Here is a 26,104-nt window from a genome sequence, read left to right as displayed (position 1 = left end):
AAATTTTATTTATTCCTGTGATGCAAAGCTGAATTTTCAGCATCATTACTTTTATTTTTTTTTTGTGTCACATGATCCTTCAGAAATCATTTTAATATAGTTTAAATAATAATTAAAATATGATATGATAATTATACTTTATTATTAAATAAAGTATAATTTGTTTTTATTAAAGTAATAATTTATTGTCATTTTTAATTATATTAAATCATACATAATTAAAATTATAATGTGATTATAATTTATTATATAAATTCTTTAAATTTATTATTGAATTTGTACAGGGTCGGTAAGATTTCTTCATGTTTTTGAAAGTATAATTTATTTTTAATAAAGTTATAATTTATTGTAATTTCTAATGATATTATATTAATTATAAATAATTACAATTATAATTTTATAAATGATTATAATTTATAATGTAATTTGCACAGGGTTGGTAAGATTTCTCTTATGAAGTCTCTTATGTCCTAAAATTAGTAAATAATACAGTAAGTACTATTGTGAAATATTATTGTGAAATTGTTTTTATTTTTATCTATTTTGACATACTTAAAAATGTTATTTATTCCTGTGACGCAAAGCTTAATTTTGAATACCATTACTCCATTTTTTTAGTGTCACATGATCCTTCAGAAATCATTTTAATGTGCTATTTTATTTTATAATAATTAATAAAACTTAAAAAAAATAATTTTTAATTGTAAAATGAATAATTATATAATTACATAATTTAATGTGCTAAATAAAAATGATATGATTGTGTAATATACAGAAAGAGAGAAAGAATTAAATTTTTTTTCCTTCTTGCATAGAGTTTTAGGCATCTTAGGGTGTTGTGCATTGTTTGTATTCCATTAAATGCTATTTTTCTCACATTTTATCATCCTCTAGGCAAATATCATAAGTCTAAATAATAGCACACCTGTTCTCTACAAGCCACATGATTTGAGCTGCTATTCACAAACGTCAGATACTATTTATATGCTAAAGTTTAATATTTGGCTTAGGAGTTTTAAAGAATCCGTAAGCCTACATACAGTATAAAGCAGCACCAAAATCTGTATTTTTGTATTTTTGATTTATTAATTTATTTTTTTTTATGTGACAGGCAGGCTTACGTTCCAAAGCATGCAATTTCGACCAAGCCTTATGCAGATCCAGCAATGGCACAGACTCGCTGACAGTCATAATATGCAGTCAGACCACAGGGTCAGATTAAGGTCAGACCTACAGACGCTTAAGAAAGCCAGAAGTCGCTCACGGCTCCAGTGCGGGTGCCTCAAACGTCAGTGTAGCGATAATGCCTCCCTTAAAATCACAATTGCCTGGCTTTAATAAAAAAAAAAAAAAGTTCGTTTTTTTTCCATGAAAGTCTGGTTTTGAGTCCAGCTGTGGTGATGAGATGACTCTAGAGGACAGATGGAGCATAAAAAAATAACCTAATACCAGCAAACATGTGCACAATGGCACGACAAACACGGTATTTACATAATGTGATTAAACATGCAAGCGGGGTCGCACATGACATCCAACCAAAAACAAATCACAGTCTGCGGTCTATAGGGCGTCTGTCATCGGTTGTGTATGCATGTGTCAGCGGGAAAGCGTGGTTTGTTGTCATGACCGCAGACGTCAAAAGACGGATGGCCAGAGTTCCGGAAACTGACACTGACTCGGTCGTTCCGGCGTTTGTGGACGTCGTCCAGGTTCCTGAACCATCTGTGAGGGGGGAAGATGGCGTCCTGCTGGGGTAAGTGAGGGTAATGAGACGCATTGTCCCCGGGGCCTGTCATGGCCCTGCTGGAAGTGCCAGGGTGGGTTTGGCCGAAATATCAAATGCGTGCCATCGTTCTAAATGTTAAATGCGTAATCAGAGCCGTTGAAAACAGGACACAGGATGACACACATTTTCCCGCTGTGGCCCAGGGGAATGACTCTGTCCGTGTTAGACAAAAGATGCAGTACGCTTCTCATCCACTTCTAGAATGCCAGAGAAATTTATTGTTGATTGTTGGACTGAAATCAAATACAAAAGCTTGTTTGTACACACAACAAATAAAGGAGAAGTTCACTTTCAGAACAAAAATTTACAGATAATGTACTCACCCCCTTGTCATCCTAAATGTTCGTCTTTCTTTCTTCAGTCGTAAAGAAATTATGTTTTTTGGGGAAAACATTTCAGCATTTTTCTCCATATAATGGACTTCAATGGTGAACGCGAGTTTAAACTTTCAAAATGCAGTTTAAATGCAGCTTCAAACAATCCCAAATGCAGTTATAAACAATCCCAGCCGAGGAAGAAGGGTCTTATCTAACAAAACAATCAGTTATTTTCATAAAAATAATACAATTTACGTATTTTTTAATGTCAAACGCTCGTCTTGTCTTACTCTGCCTGGACTGTTTTTGTTCCGGTTCATGACAGTTAGGGTATGTTGAAAAACTCCCATCTCATGTTCTCCCTCAACTTCAAAATCATCCTACATCGCTATTTTACCTTTTTTGTTAAGGGTTTTTGATCTTCTTTGCATGTTCACTTTGCATAGACTGGGTCGGTACTTCTGCAGCGATGTAGGATGATTTTGAAATGATTTTTGAAGTTGAGGGAGAAAATGCGATTGGAGTTTTTTGACACACCCTAACTGTCCTGAACCAGACACAGAGTTCAGGCAAAGCAAGACAAGACGAGCGTTTGAGATTAAAAAGTGTTTAAATTGTATTTTTTTTATTGAAAATAACCTTCTTTCTTGGCTGGGATCGTTTACAACCGCATTTGGGATCGTTTGAAGCCGCATTTAAACTGCATTTTGGAAGTTCAAACTCAGGGCACCATATCAGTCCATTATATGGAAAAAAAAATCCTGAACTGTTTTCCTCAAAAAACACAATTTCTTTACGACTGAAGAAAGAAAGACATGAACACCTTGGATGACAAGGGGGTGAGTACATTATCTGTAATTTGTTGTTTTGGAAGTGGACTTCTCCTTTAATACCTCACAATTGCATGTTATAAAGTCAGAGTTGTCTAAAAAAGATATTATATATCACAATTCTGACTTTATAACTTATAATTATGAATTTATATCTCACAATTCTGACTTCTGCACAATTCTAAAAAATATACTTGCAATTCTGAGAAATAAAGTGAGATATAAACTCACAATTCTGACTTTTTCTCTCACAAATGCGAGGTTGTATCTTTTTTTAATTTTTTTTTTTAAGTCAGAATTGTGAGTTTATATCTCACAATTCTGACTACTGACTCAGAATTGCACAATTCTAAGAAATATATTGCAATTCTGAGAAATAAAGTAAGATAAAACTTGCAATTCCGTGTTATAAAGCTAGAATTGCAAGATATAAACTCGCATTTCTCACAAATGCGAGGTTGTATCTTGTAATTCTGAATTTTTTCCCCTCAAAAAAAAAAAAGTCAGAATTTTGAGATCTAAACGCGCAATTGCGAGAGAAAAAAAATTGTACCAATATCATCATATGCTCAAACAACTTAACGAAAAGGCACATAATTATTATTTTTGAAAAGATATACTTTACTATGGAAGCCCGTTTCCGCCACTGAATAAAAAAATAAAAGATAATTGCAACTCACGATTCACAATGTCTTTTTCTCAGAATTGCGTGACACAAACTCGCAATTCAGACTTATTTCTCAGAATTGTGAGATAATTTGCAATTGCGAGTTAGAAAGTCAGAATTGGCAGATATAAACTCACAATTCCAATTTTTTTTCTCTCACAATTGCATGTATATATCTCACAAATCTGACTTTTTATTGCAATTCTGACTTTTTCAGAATTGTGAGATATAAATTCGCAAGTGTGAGTTATAAAGTCCAATTTTGACTGAAAAAAAAAAGACGTTCTCAGGATTGCAAGTTTATATCTCACAATTCTGACTTTATTTCTCAGAATTGCAAGTATATTTCTCAGAATTGAGCAATTCTGAGTCAGAATTTAGAACTGTGACATATAAACTCATAACTGCAAGTTAAAAAGTCAGAATTGCAAGTTATAAAGTGTTTATAGTTTATATCTTGCAATTCTGAGAAATAAAGTCAGAATTGTGAGATATAAACTCACAATTCTGATTTTGTTTCTCCAAACTGCAAGTTTACATCTTGCAGTTGTGACTTTTTTAGACAATTCTGACTTTATAACATGCAGTTGTGAGTTAAGTCAAGTTGTGAGATATAAACTTCCAATTCTGAGAACATATTGGTCTTTTTCCTCCACACAAAACTGGACTTTAAAACTCACAATTCAAAATCTTGCTTCCATACACTATGGTTTTGTGAATGAACACTAAAGCATTAAAAATATATTATTTTCATCAAAAGATTTGCAAGGGAACACAAAAGCATTCAATAGGAAAGCTATGTAATTTTATCTTCCTATCTTATTTTTTCCATCACTAGTTTTCCATTTGCTCTCAAATGTTTTGCAGCAAATGCAAAAGCATTGAAATACACTGTATTTTTCACTCCAATCTCTTATTTCTATCCCGTTTTTCATTTTCTTGCAAAAGTTTTGCAAGCGAATGGCAAATATTTGCAAAAACTCTCCAGTTTTGTGAGAGAATGCAAAACCGTTGAACTATATTATCATTGAACAAATTATCCTCCCATCTAATATTATTTGCTTTTGTTCACCAAAGTTTTGAAAGCGAATGCTAACATTTGCAAGAGAATGCAAAAGCATATTGTCATGTTGTAAGGCTGGTGTTTGGTTGGGCTCTGTGTTTTTATGTTATGTGATTGTCAAGTTTCCCTTTTGTTTATGCCATGTGCGTTTGCTTTAATTGTTTCATTCTCATTGGTTCACTGGTTTCATTATAGTCAGCTGTTGCACATTTGCTCATTAGTAGTTTGTATTTACAACCCTGTTTTTGTTGTGCATCTTGGTCCAGGTTTGTCATCTGTTGATGCTCCACTGTTGTAAGTTTCATTTCCATGCCACGTGTTACCTAGTTTATTTTCAAGTTATTGTTTATGCACTTTTTGAATCATGGAATAAACTGCATTTGGGCTCCAAAAATCAGCTTCAGTGGAACCGTTACACATGTTTTCTTTCCATCTTTTTCTATCCCCTCTGATGCCGCATAGATCGGTTTTCGGTTAACATGGGAAACGTTTTTTTAAATGAACAATTTTTTACATTTCCGTTTGGTGTTGCTAATGGTGCAGAAATTGTAAATTGCACCTTTAAACTTGCCTTTTCTCAAGAAAAGGGCATTTCTGTGGACAAATTGCCTCTTTATCTTATTTTAAACATATTTTTCAAGTGCAAAACATACTTTGTGCAACCTTTAAAGTGTTAAAATGATTTGGCCTTTTCCTCTAAATTGCTGAGTGATTAGAGATTAAATATGGTCTGCAGCCTCAATAGCCTGGCAATGTTTGCAGACTCAGGCTTTTAATAAGTGGAGTGAGCTTGTTACGTTACAACTACGCGCACACTGAACTGAAATACCTGGTCTTGTAAATCACAAGTCACCATTTAATGGCAGCCAGTGTGATTATACATTAGCGTCATAGCTCATGAAATCTGATTTGAGCGGAGAGGAAATCAAGGCAGAGAAGTTGTGATGGACAGTCTGACCCGTGTGTTTGGGAAATCAGTCCTCGCTGATCAATAATTCAGTCAGAGTTTAATATTTGCATTGAAAATCCGGCAGGATTATAATAAGAACTCTGTTATAGCAGTGCTTAAGAAAACATAGAGTTCTCAGTCAAAATACGTAATTGCAGGATGAAGAAGCATCTTATTTGCACTGCAACTGAACCAATATACTGCCTGCAGCATATAAAAAATACATTTTCATGCCTTACTATTAAATACAGTCTGTGGAAAAGGGTGGGAAAAGAACATGAACTGGATTGTTGTTGACTATCATGCAACTAGCAAAAATGTGTTAGGTTGACCAGTGGAGTCCAGCACAGATCGCTACTGAGATCTAAACTTTAACTTGAAGCCAATAACTCCCACGCTTATGCTGTTGTTTTTAGAGACTGTATTGTTTGTCTTGCACAATGGTGAAATAAAGGAGTTTACTGTTGTAAATGATCATATGAACAGGATTATGTCACACTGATAAATCTGACTCTACTGTATATGAATCATCAAACAATGAGCAGTGAGTTCATAAGTTCACATGAACTGTAAGGAGTCCAAACTACAAACTTTATCTATAGAAAAATAACAGAATTTGGTCAAGTCTGTCAACTTTTCCAAAAAGTAATATATTTGTGTCACATAACCTATTTAACCAATGTCCTTACTACCTTTTTGGGCCTTGAACAAGCGTTGCTGTCTATGCAGGATCAGAAAGCTTTAGGATTTCATCAAAAATATCTTAATTTGTGTTCCGAAGATGAGCAAAGGTCTTACAGGTTTGGAATGACATGACAGATTCATGTGTGCGCTTGCCAGATATCAATAAGGGTTCAAATCCCATTTCAGAGCTTCTCTCTTAAAATGATACATTGTCTGCCCAGTGTTTTACTAAATTTTTGCAATCTGGCAACCATTTGCACAATACCTGAAATGTAAAAACAGTCATTACAATTTAGTGTTGTGAAACGATTAATCGCATCTAAAATACGTTTTTGTTTACATAATATGTGTGTGTGTACTGTTATTATTTATTACGTATATATAAATACACACACTGCATGTATATATTTCCGGAAAATGTCATCTTCATATGTGACCTTGGAACACAAAACCAGTCATCATTTTTTGAAATTGAGATTTATATATCTAAAAGCTAAATTAATAAGCTTTCCATTGATTATGGTTTGTTATGATAGGACAATATTTGGCCGAGATACAACTATTTAAATATCTGGAATCTGAAGGTGCAAAAAAATCTAAATATTGAGAAAATCACCTTTAAAATAGTCCAAATGAATTCTTATCAATGCCTATTACTAATCAAAAATTAAGTTTTGATATATTTATGGAAGGAAATTTACAAAATATCTTCATGGAACATGATCTTTATTTAATATTTTAATGATTTTTGGCATAAAAGAAAAATCGATCATTTTGACCCATACAATGTATTTTTAGCTATTGCTACAAATATACCAGTGCTACTTATGACTGGTTTTGCTGTCCAGGATCACATATATTAAATATATTTATATATAATAGAAATTACATAAATATAAATACATGGAAATATTTATTACTGTATGTGTGTGTCTTTATATGTAAATAATAAATATACACAGTACATACACTGTAAAAAAAAAAAAAAAACATTTGTCAACTTAAAATAATTTGTTACCCCGCTGCCTTAAAATGTTAAGTTCAGTCAACTCAAATAGTTAACTTGATAAGTTGTTCTAAGTGACAACTTAGATATTCAAGTTGACTAAACAAAAAAATTTGGTTTGTTAAACTTAAAAGCTGTGTTTGTTACCTGGCTGCCTTAAAATTGTAAGTTGAATCAACTCAAATATCTAAGTTGTCACTTAGAAAAAAACCTAACATTACGAGTTAACTGAACTTAAAATTTTAAGGCAGCGCGGTTACAAAAATTTTAAAGTTGACTCAACAAATTGTTTTTTACAGTGTATATTATGTAAGCATATGGCATATGTAAGCATAATGCTCATATATATGTATATATATATATATTTTTTTTTTTTTTGAGAATCTGTGGCATCAAAATGTTTGAAAACCCCATTAGGAGAAATAATTTTCTACAGTTTCTCATTGTCATTTTCCCACTAGTAGGTTTGTTCATGTCTTCATGGTACCAAATATCTTTCTAACTACCTTTTTTTTGTCCTGAAAGACCACAGACACCAAGAAAGATCTGCTATTACACCCGGGCCATCATTCTCCCATGAGAAATGGGATCATTTGGGCTTTTGTCACATTTCACATCTCTGAGAGGCTGATTACGACCTGGAAGCAGCATGACTGAGCCATGCGACCTGAGGGATGCCGGTTCCCGTGTGCGCACACGAGAAAGATATTTGGGGAGGTATTTCAGCTCTCTTACATAAACAGAGACAGGTTGCAGGATTATACGGGATTCAAGAGGCAAACCTGTCTCTGCTGGAGATTTCCAGAGTGCAGGATTGTTTAATGCCATATCTGTTTGGTGATATAACTACAAATCCTGGCACACAATGTCACTTGAGATTTTTAATAAAGATATTCAACACAATGTCAGGTAAACGGTAAATCTCTCATGTGGAGGGGCTTCATGATCTCATGCTTTAAATGTTGTGAATTTTATTTATAGTTAATTAAATACAATAGTTGATGGGCAAAATAATGATGTGATTTCAATTCATAGTTTCCAGTGTGACAACATGCCCCACTATTGCCTCACTTTTTACTTCACTGTGTAATAACTAGCCTTGAGTTTCACTATTAGAACTAAAAATGACAAGGGGTTCATTAAAAATAATGTACGACAGGTCCATTAATGTGCATAGTCTACCCGCTAATGGTGACCCTGAGGATTCTGGGACACGGCCAGATGAAACAGAATATTAAGCTATTGTTGCTCTCATGATTGAATCTCAAATGAGATTTGGAGAACCCCTGGTGATAAATTCTGCCCTTTAATATCGTCATCAACCATGTGACAGGAAACGTGAGAGAGCTGATTGGAGATCTCCACTGCCATGACAACTCACTCTAATCTGGTTATGAGTGGTGAGCAAGAGGTAATAATTGGATTGTTTGGAGTGAGGGGGAAATATGATATAAATGCTATCGCTCACCCCTCTATCTTCTGTGTTCCCTGAGGAACTTCCACTGTGAGTCACATAACCACGTTTTGCCGTGTGGACTGTGTTGTATGGCCATGCGATAGGTGTTGTAAGGCATAGAAGACTGGATTTACTCTTTTATGCTCCAAAAGATCTTAAAGAAATTTCCTGCAGTACTTATTTTAACCATACTGCAACAGCCCGTAACAGACAATGTGACCAATGTAGAATGATTCCTAAATGAATGACTCTTCTAAGATGGTTCTTATTAGTGATTCAAAACATGCAGATCAACCAGTGTAGTCGTCTGACTCTCCAGTGAACACTTATAAAACAGTTCTTCTTAGTGAATCAAAAACATGTAGCACGGCCAGTGTAGTCTGATTCCCCAGTGAATGACTCTTATAAATCAGTTCTTTTTAGTGAATCAAAACCATACAGATTGACCAGTGTAGTCTGTTTCCCCAGTTAATGACTCTTATGAATCAGTTCTTTTTGGTGAATCAAAAACACACAGCGCAACCAGTATAGTCTTTCCAAGTTAATGACTCTTATGAATTGGTTCTTTTTAGTGAATCAAAAACCTAGAGATTGACAAGTGTAGTCTGATTCCCCAGTGAAATACTCTTATGAATCAGTTCTTTTTGGTGATTCAAAAACATACAACTTGACCAGTATTGTCGGATTTCCGAGTGAATGACCCTTATGAATCCGTTCCTTTTGGTGAATCAAAAACCTACAGATTGACAAATGTATTCTGATTCCCAAGTGAATGACTCTTATGAATCAGTTATTTTTGGTGAATCAAAAACATACAGATTGACCAGTGTAGTCTGATTCTCCAGTGAATTACTCTTATGAATCGGTTTTTTTTTTGGTGAATCAAAAATCTACAGATTGACCAGTGTTGTCTGATTGCCCAGTGAATGTCTCTCATGCATCAGTTCCTTTTTGGTGAATCAAAAACACACAGCGCAACCAGTATAATCTGATTCTCCAGTGAATGACTCTTATGAAACTTTTTTTTTTTTTTTTTTTTGGTGAATCAAAAACCTACAGATTGACCAATGTAGTCTGATTCCCCAGTGAATGATTCTTATGAATCGGTTCTTTTTGGTGAATCAAAAACATACAGATTGACAAGTGTATTCTGATTCTCCAGTGAATGACTCTTATGAATCAACTCTTTTTAGTGAATCAAAAACAAACTGCGCGATCAGTGTCTGATTCCCTAGTGAATGACTCTTATGAATTGGTTCTTTTTAGTGAATCAAAAACCTACAGATTGACCAGTGTAGTCTGATTCCCCAGTGACCTCTTATGAAACAGTTCTTCTTAGTGAACCAAACACATGCAGCGACAACTGACTCTATTATGAGTAGTTTACAACTATCAAATGTTGTAGTTAAATCATTATTGTCATCATTATACTACCATGTAATATTGCCTGTTGGGATTTGTAAATATAAATACTGATGATGTTTTCACATTTTTATTTGTTTAGTATAATATATATTTATTATTTAAATCATTAATTCCATAAAAGCACCAGAAGGATCATGCATGAAATGGTTAAGGAATTAAAATCCTTAAATTTCATCTCCATTCTTTGTTTGTTTACTGATTGCTCCACTTTTCAAGTCTTCCCATGAGACATAATGCTGATTTTGGATGTGAGTTTATGACACTTTGCTCTGTTATTGTTGTTGTTATGAATGTGTGTGTGCTATCAGATGTCTAAGTATTACTCAGAAATTAATCAGGAACGGCACACATCTACTCCCACTGCAGTCTGTACTCAGTCCACTGCTGCTCTCCAAACACATCTCATGCTAAAAGCTCCTCCCACACTGAGCCTTTGCCGTCCAGATGGAGTTTTAGTTCAGCACAAACCACATATGAACCAAACAAGGAAAACTCACTGCTTCTTGTGCCTGGCAGGAGAGAGGTGTCTCTGGAAAAAACACAATGTTTTCATTACATCACATAAATTTTAAACAGTACTTGTGGGGTTGAAGGTCAGCCTGACTTCGAGTGATCCGAGCAAATTTTGTGATCGTGTGGGAGTGTATGAATGTATAAAATATGAGAGAACAGGAGGGAGTGTTACTTTTTGTTTATGTTTTGCTGGCTTATTCGACCAAGGGAGTCAATGTTTGGCTATAGTCTCAGTCCCAGACGGTACACCTACGAATCGCCCACAGTCCTTTACCTGACCATCTGATACATGTTGCACACAGAAATCACAGGTTCTGTTTGAAACCTCCAGTTTCAATCTGATTGGCTGATTTTACACAATTTCCACAAATAAATATAATGTTTTGTATCATTCGGCCTGGAAACCAAGTTGTTTAACAAGTTTAAAGCTAGAGGGAGAACAACAAAAATAGAGGAGGAAATGGGGAAGTGGAGGGATGCCGGAAGCATCAATGCAAGGACGGTGCAACGAGAGCTGCTTATATAGACTTGTGATGATTGATGGGACTGAATGATTAGACTCCTCCCAAACCTACGTTTGGAACGTCACAAATGTTTAAATTCTAAATTTAAATCTTTAGATATTAAGATAATTAGAAGTTACTGCTTATTAATTGTGCTATTAACCCTTTTGGTGGTCAATTCTGACTTTTTTTTTCTCAGCATTGCATGATACAAACTCGCAATTGCGAGAAATAAACTCACAATTCAGACTTTTTTTCTAAAAATTGTGAGTTCATATGTCGCAATTGTGATTTTGTTTTCTCAGAATTGCGAGTTTTTATCTCACAATTCTGACTTTTTTCTCACAATTGCGAGTTTATTTCTCATAATTGACTTTATTTCTCAGAACTGCAAGTTTGTATCTCACAGTTCTGACTTGCAATATCTTGCAATTTTTATTTTTTTTTCTCAGAAATGTGTGATACAAACTTGTAAATTTGACTTTTTTCTCAGAATTACAATATAAACTCACAGTTGTGAGTTATAATGTCAGAATTGTGAGACAAACTTGCAATTCTAAGAAATAGTCATAATTGCAAGTTTATATTTCACAATTATGACAATTTTTTTTTCAGATTTGCAAATTTGTCACGCACTTCTGACTTTTTTCTAGCAATTGCAACTTTTTATCTCACAATTATGACTTTTTTCCTCACAGTTGTGAGCTTATCTTGCAATTTAGATATTTTTCTTAGAATTGCATGATACAAACTCGCAATTCTGATTTCTGTTCTTAGAATTGCGAGATATAAACTTGCAAATCTGACTTTTTCTCAGAATTGCATGATTCTTTTTTTCTTAGAGTTTGTCACAATTGTGACTTTTTCTCACAACTGCAAGTTTATATCATGCAATTATGACTTTTTTCTGGCAATTGCAAGTTTTTCTTGGAATTGTGACTATTTCTCTGAATTGCAAGTTTATATCTTGCAGTTCTGACTTTTGTTCTCAAAATTGTGATATAAACTCGCAATTCTGAGAAATGAAATCAGAATTCACTGATATAAACTTGCAATTGCAAGTTATAAAGTCAGAACTGTCAGATAAAAACTTATAAATCTGACTTTTTTCTCAGAATTATGATATAAACTCGCAATTGCGAGTTATATCGTCAGAATTGTGAAACAAACTTGCAATTCCAAGAAATAAAGTCACAATTCTGATTCTGATATAAACTCAAAATTCTGACTTTTTACTCAGAATTGTGAGATATAAACTTGCAATTGCAAGTTACACCTTGTAAGTCGCAGCCAGCAAATGCACTGAGTAGCTCTATCATTGAAAGGATAGTGCGACAAAGATATCGACAAAACTAATGTTTTATTGTGAATATGTTGTATAAATGCAATATCACACTCGTAACCGTGCGATATGGCTATGTTTCAGCATGCTGTGATTACCAATCACAGCTGTGTTGATATACAGCCATACTGCACAGCTACTCCTGTAATATTGTGGTTACTTGTGAGGTCCATTTCAGTAAGCATGCTGTTATATTTCCTACAGTCTGTAGGCAGCAAAGCAGCTTACTAGGCTTTGGAACAGAGCCTGCCTTTTATCTTCTGTGGCAGGTGGGCGGGGTAAAATAGGCGGGGTCAGACTGACTCCGCTGCATCTATAATGGGCTCTGGTGCTGGTTTGGTGCCCAGTGGAACTGGCAGGATTTGGGAGCATCAATGCCAGCGCGTTTCGCAGCAGGCTGGGCTTACTTACACAGCAGAACACATGCACACCTGAGATACACAACACACATACTGAATATAAGCACACTCAAAGACAAACCTCAGATAAACCTAAACAAACATGGCCCAAAAATTAGCGCTGACAGCTCGGCCGAGCCCAAAAAGACTGAAAACAGGGATACTTGGGTAAATACAGCTGGGCACTTTTAGCTCAATGTTCCGCCCTGTCATTCAGCGAAATATGACCATTGGAGGATCAAAGTTTTAGCCGTAATGAAGGAAAAAGAAACTTGGTGACTTTGCAGAGTCTCTTTTGTTTTACAAAACTCCAAAATCAGAACAGGATCGTAACCTGATGGACCACACGGCTTCAGCTCAAACTGATGTTACAAATACTGAAAAAAAATGTATGGCCACTACTTCAAAGGCTTCTTGAAAAGTCGTTGTCTGAAGCAAATACATTATTTGCTGGACTCGCGTTCCCTTGGTAAATGAAAGCAGTGCATTTGTCTTAAAAGTAATAAACACACAATAAAAACTCTATGAGTTTAGAGAAATGGTTTATGAAACTGAGAGATAATCACACCGATGCCCTGGAGTGCTGTTGCATAGGTTGTAAAAGATGCTTCGATGTGAATTACTCCCCACTAATTCAAACCAAGGCAGATGAAGCACGTTTCATTTGCTCACTACGTTGGTTTGGCTTCTAGTGTCTTAAAATGTAGCAGACTTATAGGTCTCAAGAAAGCTTGAATGTGTTTAATAGGATAGTTTACACAAAAGAAGATATTCTGAAGAGTGTTGGTAACCAAACAGGTGGCGGTAGCCATTGACTTCCATAGTATGGAAAAAATGACTATGGAAGTCAATGGCTACAAGCATTATGTTCAAACATTCAAAACATTCAAAACATTCTTTAAAATATCTTCTTTTGTGTTTTAACAGAAGAAAGAAACTCATAAATGTTTGAACAGAGAGTAAACAATGACAGAACTGGGTGAACTGTCCATTTTATTATATAAAATGATAAATGTGAAGAGCAGCTAAAATAAGGCTTTGACCAGAATATCCTTTTGTACATGTTGTGTTGCAAGAAAACGGCGAATAAGGCAACAAAAAGTTTACTTCCACTTAAGGTCTTTTTATATTTTTTGTCTGTCTTTTGATTTATCCAGGCTCTTATTTCTGCACCACAAACCTGAAACCTCTTCTCATATCTGTTAAGGACTCTAGACGGTGATCTGCTGATCATAAAGCTTAGACGCGTCCATGGAAATACAACCATTTAATCGAGCAGTTACTGTCCTGCACCCCTGGCAATTTCTGCAGAGACAGTAAGCGCTGCACAATCTTTCATCATTAATAAAAATACCCTGACTATCCTGCTGATGTTTTGCTCTGAGAGGATGTGAAGGTTTATGGATGCTGACTCAATTTGCAATAAAAAAGAAATCTTAAGCCATTGCCTGCAGTGCTGGGCTGATAGAGGGAAATAAATGCATATTGTGCCTTCTTTCCCAATTCACTTTCCCAGTGAGTTGGGAAAAATAAGGTAAGTATTTCACAAGTGAGGTTTTTGTATTTTACCTGAAGAGTGAGGCGAAGGTGGCTTTAAGGAGCTTTTCAGCGCATGAAGGTGTCAGGTGTTGTGGTCCGGTGTAAAGTACGAAGAGAATTCCTTGAAATTCCTAGAGCAGGTGGGGAGGATGAAAGAGAAATTAGTGGTTTCCTCTCAAGGCTACTCATCTGGTTAGCCAGTGCTGTTTTTCACCAACTCCACCACTGATGTGGCATCAGGTGTAGAGTATGTGGTTTAGTCTTAAAAACTATTGGCTGATAACAATATATAGTTTATCACAATGCTCTGCTTTTATCCAAAATGCGACTGAAAAAGATTTTAATTATTATTATTTATATTTTATGTCTTTGGAGCTTCAGATTTGATGCATGCGATTTGTTTGTGTAATGTTTTTCACTTGTTCTTTAATAAAATAAACAAAAAAGCAACTGAAAAGGTACAAGCGAGAGGAAAAACGAAATGTCCCGCCCTTTTCTGTATAAATAACCAATCGTTCGTCAAAGCTGACCGTTCAAGCCAATCAGCTTTCAGTATTACTTTAGTGCGCCATCAAGCCTGTTTGCGATGAAAACAAACAGGTGAAACGTTCCGATTTTGACAAAATGAGGTCTGTAAACGATTTCCAAGCAAACGAGACTGAAAGATGGGATAGGCTATGTATTAACGTTTGAAATAATGAGAGAGTGGATGATGGAAGTAGATGTTAGACGCTCCATTCGTTTACCTTATGTTTATAGTTTGTATATGACATGGAGAATTCCGTTAATGTTACCTTGAGATGTCAATGTTTTGTGGTCGTGATTGGAGATTATAATGCGTTATTAATTAGCAAATTGCTAATTAACAAATTAGATTCAGTGAGTCAAATTCATTTGATTCAGTAACCTTTCTGACTGAATCAGTAAGTTCACAGACAGACGATTCAACACGTTAATTCCTCTGTGTTTGAGAGTTTTGAACGATTCCTTGAACCGACTCATTAGAGTCGTTGTTTGTGAATCGGACTACGCCATTTGCGCTATAAACAGTGCCACAGAACCGGACGAAACTCACATATTTAGCTGATTATTGCTGCTGAAAATGGTCAATTATTGTCATATTTTGGGCTGTACTAATCGGTCAGACTGGGAAAAACATTATTAAAAAAAATACTATCTGAGGAACAAGGAGTTTGTGGTTGGCCAAACTGAACCAGGATTTCCAAGGCAAGAATCTTAACAACATTCGTGTTTGTTCTTATCATTTTCAGACCTGCTTACTACGTCCTTCTCTATATGATTTAGCAGCTTCCACACATTTTTTCCCATGGTTTAGACAACATAAATTGGCGAAACTGTTTCATTAGTGCATTAACGGTGCAATCCATGCTGTTGTTTACATCCAGGTATCTCCAGTATGGCCGCTCATCCAGATAACTGACCAAACCGTGACGTAAGTGCAAACTCTCTGTGAAGAATAACTGGATTTTTTTTTTTGTTCAATTCATACGCGCAACCCATAAGAGGGCTCAAAACATACACAAATGCTACCACCTTCAATCATTTGCTCGATGTAGCAATGTAGCAAGACAGCTGTTAGTCTGTTTGAATCAAAGGTTTGGTCTTTGATTTATGACAGGGATGATCTACATGTGTTGCTTTCTCATTAGCACATGTTATACCTGCTAATGAAGCAAGACTGTACAAGATGTTGCAATAGTTCTTCCTGTTTAAAACCTGTCCATATGTACTCGGCCCATTTACAGTCAACAGATGAATAATTAGTGCTGTTTTACATGGTGTCTAAGCAAATAAGGTGATGTTAACGGCATACTAAGGTATCTGTGTAGATGCTAATTTGTAATTTGTCATTTACTTTATACTTTTATCCAAAGCATGCATTTTGCATGTATGCTCTCTGGGAATTGAACCCATGACTTTGCCGTTTTTAGCGCCAGTATGCATACTTACTTTGTGCATACTATGTATCAGATATGTCAAACACTCATTTTGTTATGATACAGTAGCCAAACCTTTTGTAGAAGACCAACTCCATCTACTAGATGAGATTATGAATTGTTGAATGCAGTATTGTAAAATCATAAGTACTATTATAGTTTCTATTAATATTTTTTATTACTTTTTTTTGTATTTTTTTATTTAAAATATTAGCACTTAGATTTAGTTGATGTGTGTGTGTGTGTGTGTTTTTTTTTTTGTCATTTTTATTATTATTATTTTTAAATATTACTATTTAGGTTTAATTTTTTTAACAGATGTTTATAACGGATGGTCACTTTGTTATTCCCAAGACCTCATGCTTCAGATAAGGTCAAGAGCGGGACACTCATGGACTGTGGATGCTTAAGAGGGAGTCTTGGCTGCATCCCAATAGATGAATTTATCACAATGACCAATAGTACTGCAATAAAGCCCTCCAGACAAGAGCAGACGTAGAGTTAGCATTTTCATGCAATACTCAGCGCTGCATTGGGAACTCGATTACTAGATACTTTTACGGCAGATTAAAAGAGCCAATTCAGTCCCGTCGGCACTGGATTATTGACTGCTAGTGATCAGTCACCAGCTTTCAATGAAGCCAGTAGGGTTTGTAGACAGCTGGGCTCAGAGTCAAAGGCAGTTTGGATAGACTCCATCAGGAGTGCTGAACATTTAATATCCATTTCTAAACACTACATTCCTGGAATGGAACAGATTAGCCTTGTTCTTCCCTTGTTCTTCCTTGTGGAGCAGCAGGGAATTCTGTGTTTTCAGAAGCCTTCTATAAAACTAGCTGTAAAAGAAGTGATTGCACATATTTTGTATTGTTAATTGCAGACTCAGTATGCTATAGTTAGCGCTAATAACCTGATTTAACCGTAAGTTAAAACGTACAAGCACAGCATTGCAGCTAATCGACCTAAATGGAAGGCGAAAGTCCATCAGGATTCATTTGTTAAAGTCTACCGTAGACATTTCTGAGTGCTGGCATCGGCCCAATCCTGGGACTTCAGGCCGGATCGATCCATCTCTTCTGCGGATCTTTCATCAACGGCTGAACTCTGTCTCTTTTCTGCCAGCGACTCTCCTCCTACTCCTCTGATCCTCTCCACCTCTTTCTCTCATTTTCCAACCATCTGTAGCTCCTGGCACCACTCTGCATGATAATAAATAGAATTAAGACCATTTCTACATTACTGTGACTTAAAGGAATAGTTCATCTAAAAATGAAAATTTTGTCATTGTTTCTCACCCTCTTGGTGTTCCAAACATGTATGGTTTTCTTTTAGTGCAAGACAAATTTAGAAATTATGAGTAATGCATTGGTCACTCTTTTACATGCAATACAGTGAATGGTGACTGTCACTTTTAAGGTGCAAAAATGTGCAAAAGCACCGTAATTGTATCAAATAGGCATTTAAATACAGTGTTCGGAAAGGAAATTACGTGTACTAAGGAAACCCCTAAAGAGAATGATTCATTGAAAAAATGGAATTTTGAAAGATTTGTTCACAAATAGACTGCTTTAATAAAACTTCTGTTTTGCGTATATAAATATATATTACAGTATATTTTGAATAGTAAGATATAACATTTTTTTTTAAAGAAGTCTCTTCTGCTCACCAAGCCTGCATTTATTTGATCCAAAATACAGCAAAAATAGTACAATTTTTGAAATATTTTTACTATTTAAAGTAGCTGTTTTCTATTTGAAAATATTTTAAAATGTAATTTATTCCTGTGATCAAAGCTGAATTTTCAGCATCATTACTCCAGTCTTCAATGTCACGTGATCCTTCAGAAATCAGTCTAATATGCTGATCAAGAAACATTTTTTATTATTATCAATATTTAAAACAGCTGAGAACATTTAATGATTCTTTGATGAATAAATAGATCCAAAGATCAGCATTTATCTGAAATAAAAAGCTTTTGTAACATTATACACTATACCATTCAAAAGCTTCGAGACAGTATAATTTTAATTTTTGGGGAAATAAATTATAGAAATTAATAATTTTATTTAATAAGGATGCTTTAAATTGTTCAAAAGTGACGATAAAGACATTTATAATGTTACAAAAGATTTCTATTGCGGATAAATTCATCAAAGAAACCTGAAAAATTCTACTCTGCTGTTTTCAACATGATAATAATAATAAATATTTTTTGAGCAGCAAATATGAATATTAGAATGATTTCTGAAGGATGATGTGACTGGAGTAATGATACAAAAAATTCAGCTTTAAAATCACAGAAATAAATTACATTTTAAAACGTATTCAAATAGAAAACAGTACTTTTAAATAGTAAAGTGCTGTACTTTGGATCAAATAAATGCAGACTTGTTGAGCAGAAGAGACGTCTTTAAGAAACAAAAAAATATTACTGTTCAAAAATGTTTGACTGGTAGTGTGTGTGAATTTTTTTATTTATTTTTTGCTCAAGTTTAAAGACGGTTGGCACACATGAGCCAAATCATGATTTCTGTTTTATTGCAATGAAACATACAGCCATAGAAGTTACATATAGCTTTAGAAGATAAGAATTAAAACCTGACATTTACAAAAATCGTGCAGTTTCGCTTCAGAAGAAAGGGAGTCCACCTGTGGAGAAGAATGTTAACTTTTGCATGTGATTTTACGGCTGGAAATGTTTTTTTGAGAAAGTGCTGAGTGCATGTTTATAGAGCGTATGGGGTATTTTGTCACGTGCGTTTCATTAGTCGATGTGTGCATGTGTATGTATGAATCTGTTCAGTGTGTTCTGTAAAAAGACAGGAGGGCGAAGCATGAATTCCAGGGCACCCGACAGTGACATTCAGGAGGAAACATCATGGACGCTGCGTGAGAGCTTTTTTTGGTTTTCACTGGCATGCAACGCTAAGCATGAACAGGATGGAAATCAACCCCCACCATCTTCAAGGAAAAGGTTATGAAGGATTTAGCCGGCGCTTTGAGGTCGCAAACACAACGGGGTTTGAGGAGGAACCAGGTTGTGTCTTCAGGAATGTCATTTCCCTAAGCCAGGACACACCCCATCGACGGAGGAAAATATATTCTGGCTTCCTTCCGATATAGCTATTATCCTCTATTAGGAAAACAAGAGCATTTCTGCTGTACAATACTACTCTGCAGTTCTTTTTCAGACTTATTTTTCAGCAGGCCAAAAGACTTTCTCTAATTACTTTGGAGGAAAAACTTCTAGTGAAAGCAGACGCTCGGTCCGAAGGGGCCTCTGGCAGGTGTTTCAGTTTAAAACTTCAGACAGAACAATAGTATAGGATGTTTTACCCAGACAAAAGGATCTAGCATGAGGAATGGCATTTCCTTTGCTTTTCAAGGCTGGAATCAATTTCACTGCAAGCGCACCCCCAGCACAGCTCCCCCTGTTGGCTCTAAGGAAATCCCAGCTGGCATGTTTCCTCCACCTTTGCCCTGTATTCTAGGAATCCCACAGAAGTCCAGTCCCAGCTGGTGTGTCTCTTGAGAGGTGGTTTTCATTTCCTCCTGAGGGCAAATGTTTGCTGTCTCAGACCTTAGGAGGTCAGCTGTCACTGGACCAATACCGTACAGCTCCAGTGAGACTCTACATCTTCCTGATTAAAGCCACAGTCCTGCCATCAATTTTTTACCCTCATTGTGTTTCAAACCCATTCGACTTTATTTCACTTCTTTTCCATACAATGAAAATGAATAGGGTGCTGTTGAGCTCCAAAAAACACTATTGGTTTAAACAATGTGCTATATTCCAAGACTCTTAAAGGAGCACTCCACTTTTTTTGAAAATAGGTTCATTTTCCAACTCCCCTAGAGTTAAACAGTTGAGTTTTACCGTTTTCGAATCCATTCAGCTGATCTCCGGGTCTGGCGGTAGCACTTTTAGCATAGCTTAGCATAGATCATTGAATCAGATTAGACCATTAGCATCTCACTCAAAAATGACCAAAGAGTTTAGATATTTTTCCTATTTAAAACTTGACTCTTCTGTAGTTACATTGTTTACAAAGACAGACGAAAAATGAAGTGGCGATTTTCTAGGTCGATATGGCTAGGAACTATACTCTCATTTCGGCGTAATAATCAAGGAACTTTGTTGCTGTACCATGGGTGCAGCAAGCGCAATGATATTGCAGCTTTTTATCTCACAATTTTGACTTTTTTTTTTCACACAGTTCTGCATGATATAAGCTCGCAATTGTGCGTTATAAAGAATTAAACAGAACTGTGAATTGCATGATCTATATTTGCAATTCTGAGAAAAAAAGTCACAATTATGAGATATAAACTAGCAATTCTGCCTTTTTTTTTTACTAATTAGAATGCACAATTGTGAGTTATTAACTCAGAATTGTTAGATATAAACTTGCAAATCGGACAAAAGAACTGGACTTTAAAACCTGCAAAAAAAAATCAGAATTGCCTGTTTATATTTCACAGTTATGACTTTATTACTCACAACTGCAAGTATATTTCAAAATTCTAAGGAAAAAAGTCTAAATTGCAAGTTTCTTACAAAATTTTGAGAAAAAAAAGAATTATGAGATAAAAAGTTGCAGTTACATGTTTTTTTTATTTAGTGACGGAAACAGGCTTTCATAGAAAAGACATTTATAATTTTACAAAATATTTATATTTTAAATAAATTATGTTCTTTAACTTTCTATTCGTTGTTCATGCAGTTTTCAGAAATGTTAAGCAGCACAACTGTTTTATTAATGTTTTACATTAATAATAATACAAAAATGTTTCTTGATCAGCAACTCCCCTAGTGAAAAATATATAAATGTATTTAAAATACATTTATTTCATTTTAACCCTTTAACTGTCAATCCCATTTTTTAAAACAGACATAAAAATGCACTATCCAGACTTAAATTTTATAATTCGTGAATGAAAACATTTTGTAATATGATTTTGATGTACATTTTCTGTGGTAATGCAATGTCTGATTTTAAAATGCCTTTCAAAGGATGAATTTTGAGATTTTAAATTTTGAACTGATATAATTTCTTATGATTTCTATTGCGTGAAAGTCTTTTGTGACAAAGGTCAGAACTCATGTTATGATATAGATTTTTTAAGTCGCACTCAACATTAATCTATTACTTTTATCACAAAAATATGGTAAAATATCTATTTAGGAGTCTTAGAGCTTTCCGACGATATATAGTTTGTCATGATTAGATTAGGATTTATTTGTAATATGGTGAAGTAAACTTAGGTGTCCCACTGGGGGGACAGTGACAGTTAAAGGGTTAAGTATACTACAAATACATTTACATATTATGTACTTAATAAAAATACACTGCAATTGTACTAAACTGGTATATTTAAAGTCTGCTAAATTAGAACAACTAATTTTGCACTTAATGCACTTAATAATTTGTTACCCTGCTGCCTTAAAATGTTAAGTTCAGTCAACTAAAATAAGTTTAGTCAACTTGAAATGTTAAGTTGTACTAAGTAACAACTTTTAAAATTTTAAGTTGATTCAACTCAAATATCTAAGTTGTCACTTAGTATAATTTAACATTTCAAGTTGAATAAACTTTTTTTGAGTTGACTGAACTTTAAAATTTTAAGGCAGCCAGGTTACGAATTATTTTAAGTTGACTCAACAAATTGTTTTTTACAGTGTACAGAATGATTTCTGAAGGATCATGTGACACTGAAGGCTGAAGTAATGGTGCTGGAATAAATTACTATATTAAAATTTAAAATTATGGAACGTTTCTTGGTATTATTTTATTTTCTACTAGAAAACATCTTACAGACCCCAAATTTTTTAACTGGTATTTATTTGTGTATTTATTCTCTAATATACCGCTATGTGGAGAACAATTGTGTACGAGTGACATTTCACCCTCATGACCCTCGGCACAAAGCAGTGGATGCGCTTTATGGTTTATCACGTCACATCTGGTCAGGACACGGTGTAAACCTGCACAGGAAATGGAGCAAATAGAAGACAGGAGGACTGGCTAGTATAACAATCACGATGACATCAAGAGCTTAATGAACAACAGAAGGGCCGTGTGTTGTTTTCTTAAGAGGAACGTGAGATCTGAAACCCAGTCCTGGCCATTTGTCAGAGCAGAAGTGGTGCATGTTAGAGCTCCATGTGTTCCTGACTCCAGCTGAAACACAGACCTTTAGCTGACCCCTTCAGAGCGGACCACGTCTGTACACGAGGTGGTCCACGTCCATATCCCGTGAACATATTCTTAATATGCATATAGTCGCGTTTACATTTCTGTGCGTGTTTGAGTGTGTTTAATGGAGCTCATTGTTCACTCACATGAGCTTTTGCTGCTTGCAGCATTTTTTTTTTTTTTGAATGAAAATGAGTTAATGCAGCATAATGTTTGAATTTTAGTTTACCTAATTTTTGTTTGGACAAGAAGGGATTTCCAGATGAAGAGAGTAAATGTTGAAATGTTATTTTAAGTATTCTTGATTGACTGTTTGTTTAATGTTCTGTTATGTTGGGATTTAGGATAAAAGGCTTAGGTTTAGGTTTATGACGAGCTAACATGAGGTATCATATTTCACTGTGTTCCTTTAGTCAGAAAAGGTCATGTGCATTTAGCTGATATTATACATTTTAGGTCAGAGTTATTTTAGTGTTATGTAATGTAATTGTAATATTTATTAAAATGTTGAATTACTTAGATTTTTGTGTCCAGTTTTCATTTTAACTGGAATTTATGTTTTTGTTAAACAGTTTATTTATTTATTTATTTGACATTTCATCTTAGCTTTAAATGGTTTTAGGCTTTATTTTATATTTACAAATGGCTTTAGGCTTTATTTTCTATATATGTGTATATATATATATATATATATATATATATATATATATATATATATATGTGTGTGTGTGTGTGTGTGTGTGTGTGTGTGTATATGTGTGTGTGTGTGTGTGTTTTATTATTTTGCTTGATTTTGTTTTGTATTTTCTGTGGCACTTTTAAAATTATATTACAATTTTTAAAATTATTTTATTTTATTTTTCTTTCTTTCTTTCTTTTTCTTTCTTTATTTCTATATTTATTTATTAGTATTTTCTGTGGCTTTTAAAATATTTTTTAAAATATATTGATTTTATTTTGCTTTATTTATATATTTATTCGTTTAAATGTTCAATTACTTACATTTTTATGTTCTGTTTTTAGTTTAATTTAAATTTATTTGGTCATTTTTATGGTTACATTTTTATTTAGTTTACATTTCATCTTATCTTTAAATAGTCTTTTACATCTTTAAAAAGACCATTATCTTTAAAATCTTTATATAGATTTTTTTTTTCTGTGGTACTTTTTAAAAATGAAATATTTTTATCTTTAGTTTATTTTGCTAGATTTTTTTTTTTAATTTTCTGTTGCATTTTTTTTTTTAATAAAATGTTTTATTTTATATTTTTCTTATAATTGTATTTTATTTTGCTTTATTTATTTATTTATTTATTAGTTTTTTTGTGCCTTTTTTATTTTTGTATTTTACAATATTTTAACAGTTGATTTTATTTTATTTTGCTTTATATTGTTAAATTATGTATTTATTTTACATTTCATTTTTGCTTTAAATGGTTTGTTTTATACATATATTTTTTTAATAAAATATATTTTTTTTTATTCTGCTTGTTTTTGTAAAAAAATTAAGTATTTGATATTTTTTAAGTAATACTGATTTCATTTTTTTGCTTTATTTATTTATTTATTTAATATTTATTAACATTTTGAAATACTTGTTCAGTTTTCATTTTAATTAAAGTTTATTTGGTCATTTTTATTGTTACATTTTAATTTTTATTTATTGATTTTACATTTCATATTAGCTTTAAATATGTTTTGGTCTTAGTAATTTTATTTCATTTAGTTGTTAACATGTAAGTTGTTTACCATTTTCATCTAATATTTATATTTGATTTTATTTCATGTTAACGTTAAGAGTAAAGCTAATTTCCAATGTGTGAAACCACAGTTCACAACCAAATTAATTTGGAGCCTACGAATAATTTAGATGTTTTCAGCAGTAATGAATCACGTGTGGCAGTGGATTGTTTAGTGAGGGTTCAGTGCATCAGAGAGGCCACGTAAATGCATATTTCATAAGTACATCTATTTAATAGTTTTCTGCGCACATTGGCCAAATGCCTAATGTAGCCCATTTACCACAAGAGCCTCTCTGGATGTGTCTACCTCTGTCCTTTATGCATTTGTGTGTATGTGTGTGTGTGTCAGTGGTGACTGAAGCTTTTCAAAAGTAGGGAAGCAAAATGTGCACTGAGATCTACTTTATTTTTTATTTTATATTGTATTATTTTGATGTCTCTTTTGCACTCTTGAACCAATCCCTCCGTCACGTGTGAAGATTTCCTTGGCTTTACTCCACACCTACTCGCTTTTCTCCTCTCTTTTTTTCTCTTCTTCAATATTCTCTCCCTTTCTTGTACTCCTCAATCCTTTTATGCTCTTTGTTTCTGAGTTCACTCTTTCTGTACTCATCTTCTCCTCTGATATCTTGGTTTTTGTAGTGACCGTCTCTTCATCTCAGCCTCTAGCTGTTCTCTTTCTTTTCATCTGTCTCAGTTTCTATCAGCCAAAGATCTCTCTCTAAATTGGTAATCTTTCTCTTTCTCTTTCTCTCTCTCACACAGGAGATAGCTGGCATCGTTACCTCTTTTTCTCTATGTGATCAATGGCTGGTGATGTTTTTTTTTTCTTTGTCTGGGCTTCTATTACACCTTCATCCTTTTTTTTGTTCAATTTTGTGGTACTTTGTTGGCATGGTTGTGTTATTAGATGGTACCTATTATGCTTTTTTTGATTTCACTTTTTCCTTAGTGTATAAAATGAACTACTGTTGTGTAAATATGCACACTGTTTGTGCATGTAAACAATCTGCAAAGCCTAAGGGAGTTACGCTTTCCAGCACAAAACATTTGACTCAAACGCCTCGTGTTTGCAGTTCTTTATTTATATCCATGACGTAGTTATGTCTCCATACAAAAAAAAAAAAAAAAAAAAAAAAAGTGATCTCAACAGACTGAGCTGACTAATCAGAGCAGGCTTTTTCTTTTGTGTGGCACATTTTTTATAATGTTTTTTTTTTATACTTTATTATGTTTTAATTTTGCTTGATTTTGCTTGATTTATATATATATATATATTTTTCATAAAATATAAAAACATTTAATAAATATAAATTTCATACAAAGTAATATTTTATAATAAACCAGTATTTAGTTTAGTTTTATTTTTAGAATTTAACTTTAATAAAAAATACCAAAATGTGTATATATATAATTATTTTTTAATAAAATAAAAAAATTTAATAAAATTATTATTATTATTATTTTTTTTTTTTTAATTTTGCTTGTTATTTTTTTATTTTGTTTTTATTTAAATAAATAACTCAGTAATAATATATAAAATAAAAATTATAAACTGTTTTAATTATTTCATAATTTGATTATAGTATTATACAGTGTTGTATTGTACCTTATTATACTAAGGTATACTTTAGATTTCATTGATTAATATTTTGTTAATTTTTAGCAAATTATATATATATATATATATATATATATATTTTTTAAATATATATTTTTGTACTTCATT

At 33.7% G+C, this 26,104-nt stretch overlaps 1 long non-coding RNA gene across 2 annotated transcripts in view; it reads left to right on the top strand.

The window, feature by feature from the left end:
- The first annotated feature begins 4,893 nt into the window (after positions 1–4,893).
- Positions 4,894–26,104, top strand: part of LOC127155507 (uncharacterized) — a 45,309-nt gene continuing 24,098 nt past the window's right edge. For both annotated transcript variants that reach the window (XR_007825612.1, XR_007825611.1), the window contains exons 1-2: positions 4,894–4,957; positions 7,828–8,019. This is a non-coding gene — a long non-coding RNA (uncharacterized LOC127155507). The remainder of the gene's footprint in view (positions 4,958–7,827; positions 8,020–26,104) is intronic.

Source organism: Labeo rohita, chromosome 24, assembly GCF_022985175.1.
Source record: "Labeo rohita strain BAU-BD-2019 chromosome 24, IGBB_LRoh.1.0, whole genome shotgun sequence".
In the NCBI taxonomy this organism is placed as follows: domain Eukaryota; kingdom Metazoa; phylum Chordata; class Actinopteri; order Cypriniformes; family Cyprinidae; genus Labeo; species Labeo rohita.
The sequence above is the reverse complement of the archived record's forward strand: the minus strand, read 5'-3'. Positions and strand labels throughout refer to the sequence as shown.